The sequence below is a fragment of the Halictus rubicundus genome, chromosome 7 (genome assembly GCF_050948215.1).
Source record: "Halictus rubicundus isolate RS-2024b chromosome 7, iyHalRubi1_principal, whole genome shotgun sequence".
NCBI lineage: Eukaryota > Metazoa > Arthropoda > Insecta > Hymenoptera > Halictidae > Halictus > Halictus rubicundus.
In genome coordinates this window covers 13,442,249-13,451,509 of record NC_135155.1, presented here as the reverse complement: position 1 = coordinate 13,451,509, position 9,261 = coordinate 13,442,249, and positions in this window count along the sequence as shown.

Sequence of the window (9,261 nt, the reverse complement as noted above, 5' to 3'; positions counted from 1 at the left end):
AAACGTTGATCGAAGCAATTGTCCAGCGACTCACGGATCGGTGTGCGTGCTCATGTAATTTTCTCTCGTACGTTAAGAAAACCTTCGAAAAGAGGGTCGATCGACCGGTGTTCCTTGTCCTTCGATCCCCGATTACTAGTCAGTTAGTCGATAAGTAGCCATTACGGTGTAATATACGATGTACAAGCGATCGGCAAGAGAGCGTTCCGTTTGCGGTGCGAATTCGATGCGATCGAAGAAGCGAGTATAAACGCGGTTTATACCGACACAGAAATGTCACGGCGCCATGAATCGCGGTTACAATTATAATTAAATAAGTGAAATCGAATGGGAAAGTCGCTGAAACCAAAAGGTTGACGCGTGCTACCATGGGCTCTTTCTACTCTCGCTGCTTCAATATTTTATTAACCAAAATCAACCAGAAAAACGACATTTCACATTTTAAAAAGTTTGTCATCATTAGACTGCGGATTGTACGCACTTAATAGAAAAATGAATAGCAAAAATTCGATTGTGAGTAAGGATGAGACAATATTAATTTATTAACAGAAATTTTTGTTTGCAATTATTTTGTTACGAAACTTTTACTAACACATTCCTGACGTTTTTCTGATTAAAATGAGTCCAAACACGACACTGTTTGGATCATGTTTGCACGTTTAATCCACGATAGAACAGAACCTCGATTATGCGAACACTCATGGTCCGCTGGTTAGTTCGCGAATTAAACAAGTAAATATGATCCGAATTGTGTCGTGTTTGGACTCGTTTTAATCAGAAAAATCTGACGAATTCGTTGACGATAGTTTCATAAAGAAATAACTAAAAAAATGTTTAGCATTGAACAAGTACTGTCTCCTCTGGAGAATCAAACTTCTGACCTCAGAAACATTCAATGTAGCTAAGAATCCGTTCAAAAATTGGTTTTAATGCAAACACGAGAATTTGTGCAATAAAATTTGGCCAGCCACTGTTTTCGGATTTGTCTCTCAGGTAAAAATCGGAGAGGCCTCTCTAATCGAAATTACACGAGATTATACGAGTTTTAATATTCTCAATAAGAGGATAAGGGGGAAGCCGTGATACTAGAAAGATCCCAGATCACAGACCAGCTATAGATCTCCGTAGAATACAGTCGAAGTGCATCCATTTGTGCACGTCCAAAGATCTCTTCGGGGGTCTCGGGGCGCGCGGTTTCCTTTGGAGAGTGGAGTTTATGTCTTGTTCGTTGGTTAACGGAAGGAATTCGGTCGGAAGTAACGGGGAAAGCCGGAAAAAGAGACGGCAGGAAAAGCCGCGAGTGGCCCCAAGGGAAATTTTTTGAAGATCGGCTGGAAAATTCAACGTTGCCTCTCCTCCAAAGCAGATTCCGAGCGCGTCCGCAGGCCCCCGAGCTCACTCCTCGCTCTCCTCGCTTCTCGCTGTCTCTCCGGGTAGAGATTCTCTCTAGACGTGGCAGGAGAGAGGTTCTCCCTCTCTCTTCCTCTCTCGACCGCGGCAGGAGAGAGAGAGAGAGGTGCTTCAGACTTCGCGAACCACCGAGAGCACGCGATATCCACCGCGTACCTTGTAAATACACTTCTGTACATAAATGTATGTAGAAAGAAAGACGCTGCGATGTAGTCGATACTGAAATCGATCGTTCAAGACTGGAATCGAGTCGGGGATTTCCGTTCTCCGTGACCCGGGAACCACACATTCCGAAAAACCTCGGGAACGTCTGCTATCGGTTTTTGAAAAGTCGCGCTCGGTCGATTTTCGAAATTTTCGTGCGTGAACATTTTTGTGCGAGGAGAATGGACCTTGAAGAAATTGCAGGAATATTTCCGTGAGGATATTTTAACAATTGTTTAAAATATAACCATTCTCTTGCGAAATTTTAAGTGCGAACAATGCGTAAATAAGTTTATGTAACAATCGAAAGGGACTCTGCGATTAGTTAACTGCGCCTACAATATTGTAAAGTCTAAAACAAATCGGAAATCGAAACGATCATTTTTTGAGATTCGCAATTGTAATTTATAGTTAATTAAGATTTCATGCGACTGGTAATACGTTCACATAAGTTGATCAAACGATGTTCAACGAGAGCGTCTGTCCAACCTCAACAATTGTAAAATAATAAAGAGGGCCACTCTGACCCAAACAATAATTCTAGACCATTCCGCTAACAGGTTGAACATTTATTTAACCCTGCGATAGTTCTCTGGAAGCAAAAATTTTGCAAAAAATCCAAAAGATACTCCTGCCTATACACTTCAAAACCAGAAAATTCAATTTCCCAAAAAAACTAAGAAATCTCATATTTGCAATTATCTTTCAATAGAGCATCAAAAATGAATGCATAGAAGATATCTAAATCAATATAATGTCAAAAATCAGTATCTAAAAAATACAGAAAAATTTGCTAGGGTCTCGAAAGACCCGGGGACACTGTTGCAGGGTTAAGAGAAGACTATAGTTTCCTATGGAAGCGAATATAGAACTATAGTCCGATCAGCAGACGTTGCCGCGCGCCGCGGATGGAAATTCACCAAAGTATAGTTGTAATGTTCTGTTTATTCGTTTTTATTATTTATTCACGTCATCACGTTCGTTCCGTCGATGGACGTAGCCTACTAAAGACACAATAAAGTATACAGATATAATAATCTAAGATTCCGTTTATTACAACCCCTTCCACTGATCACGTCCACGCGCGAAACGATAGAAAGAGAATATATGTATATTTATATTTATTTATATATATATATATATATTTATATATATTAATACGGTTCTTCGATGCACATATACACGGTCTTTTTTTCTTTTTCATAGCTACATACCACCTCTCGGAATTTCTCACCTATTGTCGCGTCTTCATGAAGTGCACACGTATACCTGGCTCTCTTGTTACACGGTTTATTATTTTTTACATTTTTATTTTTCACATTTACACCGCTCCTTTTGGTACGCTCGCCGTTTCACGAGCTTTTTAACTGGTTTTATGATTAAACTCATTCGCGCGGCTCTTTTCACTCGTGGGAAACATGATTTTGCTCCAGTTGTAAGAAAACGAACTCGTTAACTATCATAATAAAGAGCAATGGTTAATAATGTCGATCCTTTAGAAAAATATTATTTTGTTTAGTTTCCCTATTCACTTTTGTTAGAATGCTTCCAGTGAATACATTTTTATATTTCAGACTGAGTTTTGTATCATTCTTAGTTAATTAATTTTTTCTGGTACGTAAAATTGCCTTTTACGTGTTTATTATATAGCACGTATCCAGTGAATGCATTTCTGTATTCCACATTAATTTTCGTACGATTTTTGGTTAATTAAACTTTTCCAATGTGTACAATTGTCTTTTATGCGTTTCCTAAATAGAATCTTTTCAGTGAATGCATTTTTTTGTATTCTAAATGGGTTCTTGAATTTCTTTCACTGTAATTAATTTTCTTCAATAAATTAACTTTTCTTTTATATATTTGTTCAATAGAATCGTCCCGACGAATGCATTTTATTCTACATTTTAAATTACTTTTTATATTCGCGTTATCAAAATACACACGGTGAATGCATTTTTCGATATTTTAAACTGCCTCTCGCATGTTTCATGTATAATTTTTTTCAACATGTTAACAATTTTTTTTTCCATACACCTTTTAAATAGAACGCTTTCAGAAAATGCATTTTCCCATGTTTTAAATTGCCTCTTTTTTTGGTTCCGTGACCGTTTGTCGCAAGTTCGGCGCTTTGTATCAAATCAATTGTTTATCAAACTCGTTTACGTGTACACCGTGTGAAAGGAGACTCAGGTGTACGTTTATTTATCAGGTAATTTACGTGATCCGTCAGGTATTTGTCGATACACATGGAACATCGCTATACACGATGGCGCTACGATACAAATGTCAGTGATATTGTCGGAGGAAAATATAAAACGAGTATAACCATTCCTCGATGCTGCGTCGATAAACAAAAGTATTCGTACACGAGATACATCCGGGTTCCACGAACGGAAAATCTATAAGGGAAGTGAGGAATATTGTGTTCCACCGTCCCATAAACAATGCCAATTTCCTTCCCCGTTTTTCGAACCGAAAAATATATAATCTCTGTCTTTACGTTTATATTTTTTAACATTATCTTACCATATAGATTCCAAAAATTATGAATTAGTGTAAAATACAAAACAGCGGAAACTTGAAGAAGAATAAAAAGAATATAAGAGCAGTGGCATTTTATTTTCAATTTTTCCAAGTTCTTAGAACATTTCAGGAACCACAATTTTCTCAAACAGAATATCAAAAAGTAGACAACACATTAAACACAGATCAGTTGTAAGTATTTATAATAAATCAGTTTTTGTAACTGATTTTCCTCACGAACATTGTTTGAATTATCGTTCTTTTTATTAAAATTTTAATTCCCCATAATGGTCCACAGTCTACGGATAATTGTAAATTTTTGCAATTTTTCCTGCTGAAAATCTGAAAGCAAATTCGCATTGTTCCCAGAGTGGTTTGGTATGTAACGTTTCGTTCCAATGTATTTCCAAGTGAATTTCAATTTAGCGAGGAAAATGCCGATAATAAATGGCAAACTTGTTGAGAAACGAGCAAGGGAACGAAGAACAAATGTTTTGTACAGGTGTACGAGTGCTTTTGTTGGCCACTACACAGAAGAGCATCGCATTTTCCCGGTTGTCTTTCTCTCGAGTTTCGTTATACATCGATGAACGATACGCTTCAGCTAGAAATTAAAGTGGAGAACGAATCGACACGATGATTCCGCGATAACGTTTCAATTCGACGTTCTCGCTGCTACTTCGGCGCATCGCATTGGCGGCCATGAAACAGCTCCCGATAACATTCCGAGCTACGATGCTGTTCGTTTTCGGTACTTCCGACGAAATGCATAGAAAACCGATAAGTACAAAACGCGTAGACTGTGTTCTCTCGCGAGGACACTCTTTTGTATTCTGTGCTGTTTCCTGTCCCCTCAGCGTCGCTCGGTGATCGGAATGGTCGATCTGGGTCGAGAATGGCCTTGTGACGTAACATTTTGGCCCCCGAGAAATCGAAAGAAACAGAAAAACAAGTGGCAAACAGATAGCTGAAATTTTGGGGGAATATGTCTTCGTAGACAGAGGGAACGGGGGCAGGGGCGGCTCTGTAGGGCATTATTCGGCCCCGATGAAATTGAGAGCAATAAAAGGGAATTATTCTGTATTGTCAAGAAACATTGAAATTTTTGGAGACAATAAAGTCTGCCGAATAGAGTGATTTCGTCGCGAATTGACCTCACGGCGGGGTACACTCCGCGAGGGGTCGCTATAGGCCTCGGACCCCGAGGCGTGTAAACATAACACGGGTATGCCTCCGGAACGATACACGCCGCTGGCAAGACCCGTGTTGTTGACATATTTTGGCCCCCGAGAAATCGAAAGAAACAGAAAAACAAGTGGTAAACAGATAGCTGAAATTTTGGGGGAATATGTCTTCATAGACAGAGGGAACGGGGGCAGGGGCGGCTCTGTAGGGCATTATTCGGCCCCGATGAAATTGAGAGCAATAAAAGGGAATTATTCTGTATTGTCAAGAAACATTGAAATTTTTGGAGACAATAAAGTCTGCCATATACAGTGATTTCGTCGCGAATTGACCTCACGGCAGGGTACACTCCGCGAGGGGTCACTATAGGCCCCGGACCCCGAGGCATGTAAACATAACACGGGTATGTCTCCGGAACGATACACGCCGCTGAGAAGACCCGTGTTGTTGACATATTTTGGCCTCCAAGAAATCGAAAGAAACAGGAGAGTACATTTGTATAGAGGCTGAGGGCAAAGGTGGCCCTGTAGGACATTATTTTGACCCCGATGGACTTGACAGCAACAAAAGTGGAATAAAAGGGAACTGTTGTTTTATAGTCTGACAGATATACAGGTTGGACGAGGGAAAACATACACTAATATTTGTTGAACGGTGTTAATTTTACATTAACGTATTTCTGTGTTTCTAGATCAACCATTCAGACCACCATACGCAATTCCCCATGCAGTTTTCGTTCAATGAACCAGTAGCAACGAAAATGCGTGATCTATTCATGACTGGTATGGTCGATCGGTGATTCGCTACCTCGACGATTCGCTACAGTGACGATAATATTAACGCTCTCTATAAATGATTTGAAACAACGTCGATATACTCTCGCACCGTAACACCTAACTATAAAAATAAGTAGTCGCTGTAAAACATGCCGTGATGGTGAAACACGATTAAAAATGATCCTCGCATTGCATCCGTTCAACTGCGTTAACTATCTATCGAATCTAGTGGTGAATGTAACCTCGGCTACGTGTTTTCTATCATGCTAAGGAACTTTGAGAGTAGATACAAAACGCTCGCTGTTCGGCTAACAGGGTCAGCATGAAAAAGTTTTTCTGGATTTTCTTCCGGAAAGATCGCCCGATATGCGATCTTCACGATTTTTACCCAAAAAAATCACTGAATTTCAGAAAAAAATTTCTAAGCTCAACTTGAAAGTAGAGTTTAGGTGCAATTTATCTTGCAAATTGTAGTGTTTGCAAAAATTACACAATTCGGTTCCTCTTCAATTCAATAGACTCACAAATCAGTCCTGCTTCGGCTGAAAAAATTGAAAAATCGATTTTTCAGTTTGAGAAAATAATTTCCTATTTTTTAAAAGAAAAACATGAATTTTCCTTCAGCTCAAAAAATCCATAAATCAATTCTCCTTTAACTTATATAAGCAACAATTCTTTACTTTCATTTCTCTATTTCTCAAAATTCTAAAACTATTGAAAATATTAAAAATTTTCTTTGGGGAAAAAGTGGTAAAAATCGCGCGATTCCCGGTCGATTTTTACAGAAATCCGTCCACGTCCTGTTTCGACGCAGTGCTGTATAACAATACGAAAAGCGGTTCTCTGCGTGCTTGCTCGAGTTACAGAACATAATGCACACGCACACACATACTTGACGCTGCTGGGAAAAATCTCTACTGCCACCTGACTTGACCTGTTGCCGGCAGGGGTTGCACCGATCAAGAAAAAGTTTCCAAAAAACGTGGATCGATTCGAATCGGCTCCCGCGTGCCAAAAGACGTCGTAAACGCGAGACGTTTCAGGACGTTCGTTGAGTTAGGCTAATTTCACGCAACGTTCTCCGCTCGCCATCATATTGAACAGTAATGCCTGGATGTATGTGAAAAAGATGTGCACGATATTTGTGAAAAATTTATCCCCACTACCGCCGGGTATATCTCGAAAGCTTCATCGCCGAGAAATCTTACATTATAAGCGAATGAATTAATTAGACAAAACTGTTGTATTTTTAATTATTTTGTTATCAAACTTTTACCAACATTTTCGTGATGTTTTTCTGATTAAAACGAGTCCAAACACGACGCCATTTGCATCGCGTTTACTTGTTTAATTCGCTATACAGTAAAACCTTTATTATAGTTCGCATAATCGAGGTTCTACTATATCGTGGATTTAACGAGTAAATACTCTTCGAACTATGTCGTGTTTGGACTCATTTTAATCAGAAAATTGTCACGAATATGTTGGCGAGTGTTCAATTAGAAAATTATTAGAAATAAGATAGCTTTGTCATCTTTTCTACGTTCGACGCTAGCAGCAAGCGATCAGGGAATACTGTCTACACGATACACGATACTAGTGACATTTCGGTCCCGAATTTTTCGCATACATCGAGGCATTACTGTAATCGGTTACAATCATGCACTCGCCTAAAATGGACCCCGTAGAATTTTTCCGTACTTTCAAATCGTAGACGAAACTGTGACTTGTCCACCTTTTGGCACTAACAATGAACTTCGATTGACAGGCTGCGAGAGTTCATGCGATTTCTGAGAACCCCTTTAAAAAATTTCAATCTCAGTCAAAGATTTTATGAAACATTACAAGGTGGACAAATTAATGAATAAAGAAGCTCCGAATGATGTATAACAAGCAATTTTATTTGCGATAGAATTCGGCCATTACTTTCGCATCAACTGAATGAAAAACAAGATGATGCGAAAATCCTTATCTTGTAATTTTCAAAAGAGCTTTACCAACATAATCGCACGAAGTTTCGCAGAACAGTGATGATTAGACTGCGGATTTTCTGCACGTACGACAAAAATGAATGAATAAAATACAAAACTGACGACATTAAAAGGATCAAATCATTCTTGACTTTTTAAAATTATTATTTTGTAATAAACTCAGAAAATGTTTATTTTGCATAAAGATCCGCAGTCTGACGACGATCGACCACGCCCATCCGCGTCCAATTTTCAATCGTCGATAATTTTGACGTTTCAACTCGCGAGTAATATTGTTAATTGGTCATTCAACAGATCACTCACGCGGCGTGGATCACGGGATGTTGCGTCGATCGATCGAAAGGGCGCGCTTTGTACGAGATTATTATGTTTATACGTGTAGTCTCACGATCGCGATACAAACGGTAGGCATTTTACAAACGTTCGTGTACGTCGATGGCAAAAACGAGTGTCTGTGAACAGACTTGGGGTCGATTTCTAATTAAGGAGACGCTGATTACGGAGAAAGATGTGACTGTGTCCCGCGTAAAGATTGAATGTAGAAATCCTTCCTGACATCACTAGTCTGCCGATTTTATGCGAGTTATAACAGGAAAGCGTAATAAAAATACAAAACCGTAAAATCTTTTAAATATTGTCATATTTTTATGATTTATGAAAATGTTAATGAAAGTGAACGTTCATTTAGCTCCTGTTCCTTGATATTGCAGACAATTTTATATTAGGTTGTAAAATATATTTGCAATACATTTGTTCGGTTGCAAATATAAATACGTCCTAATTTTAACGATTAGGTTATGTCTAGACTGCGGATTTTATGCATTTATAACAAAAGTGAGATTAAATTTAAAATAGCAAACAAATTAAGTGGTATTAATATCGCAACCATTAAAGGAAGAAACTATTTGTTTTATTTAACTCCTGTTTCTTGCAAATGATGCGGGGAATTTTTATTTTGTATAAAAATCCACAGTCCAGTTATGACTCATTGCAAATATATATATATATATATAAATATGATAGAACAGAAGCCACTTGCAGTGAGAAATTATGCAATTGATTTAAACAAATCTGTACTCTATTAATAGATAAACAGAGACACTGGACATAGCCGAATTTATCTATGTCACGACCCAATTTGCATAAAAATCCGCAGACTATTTGTTACAACG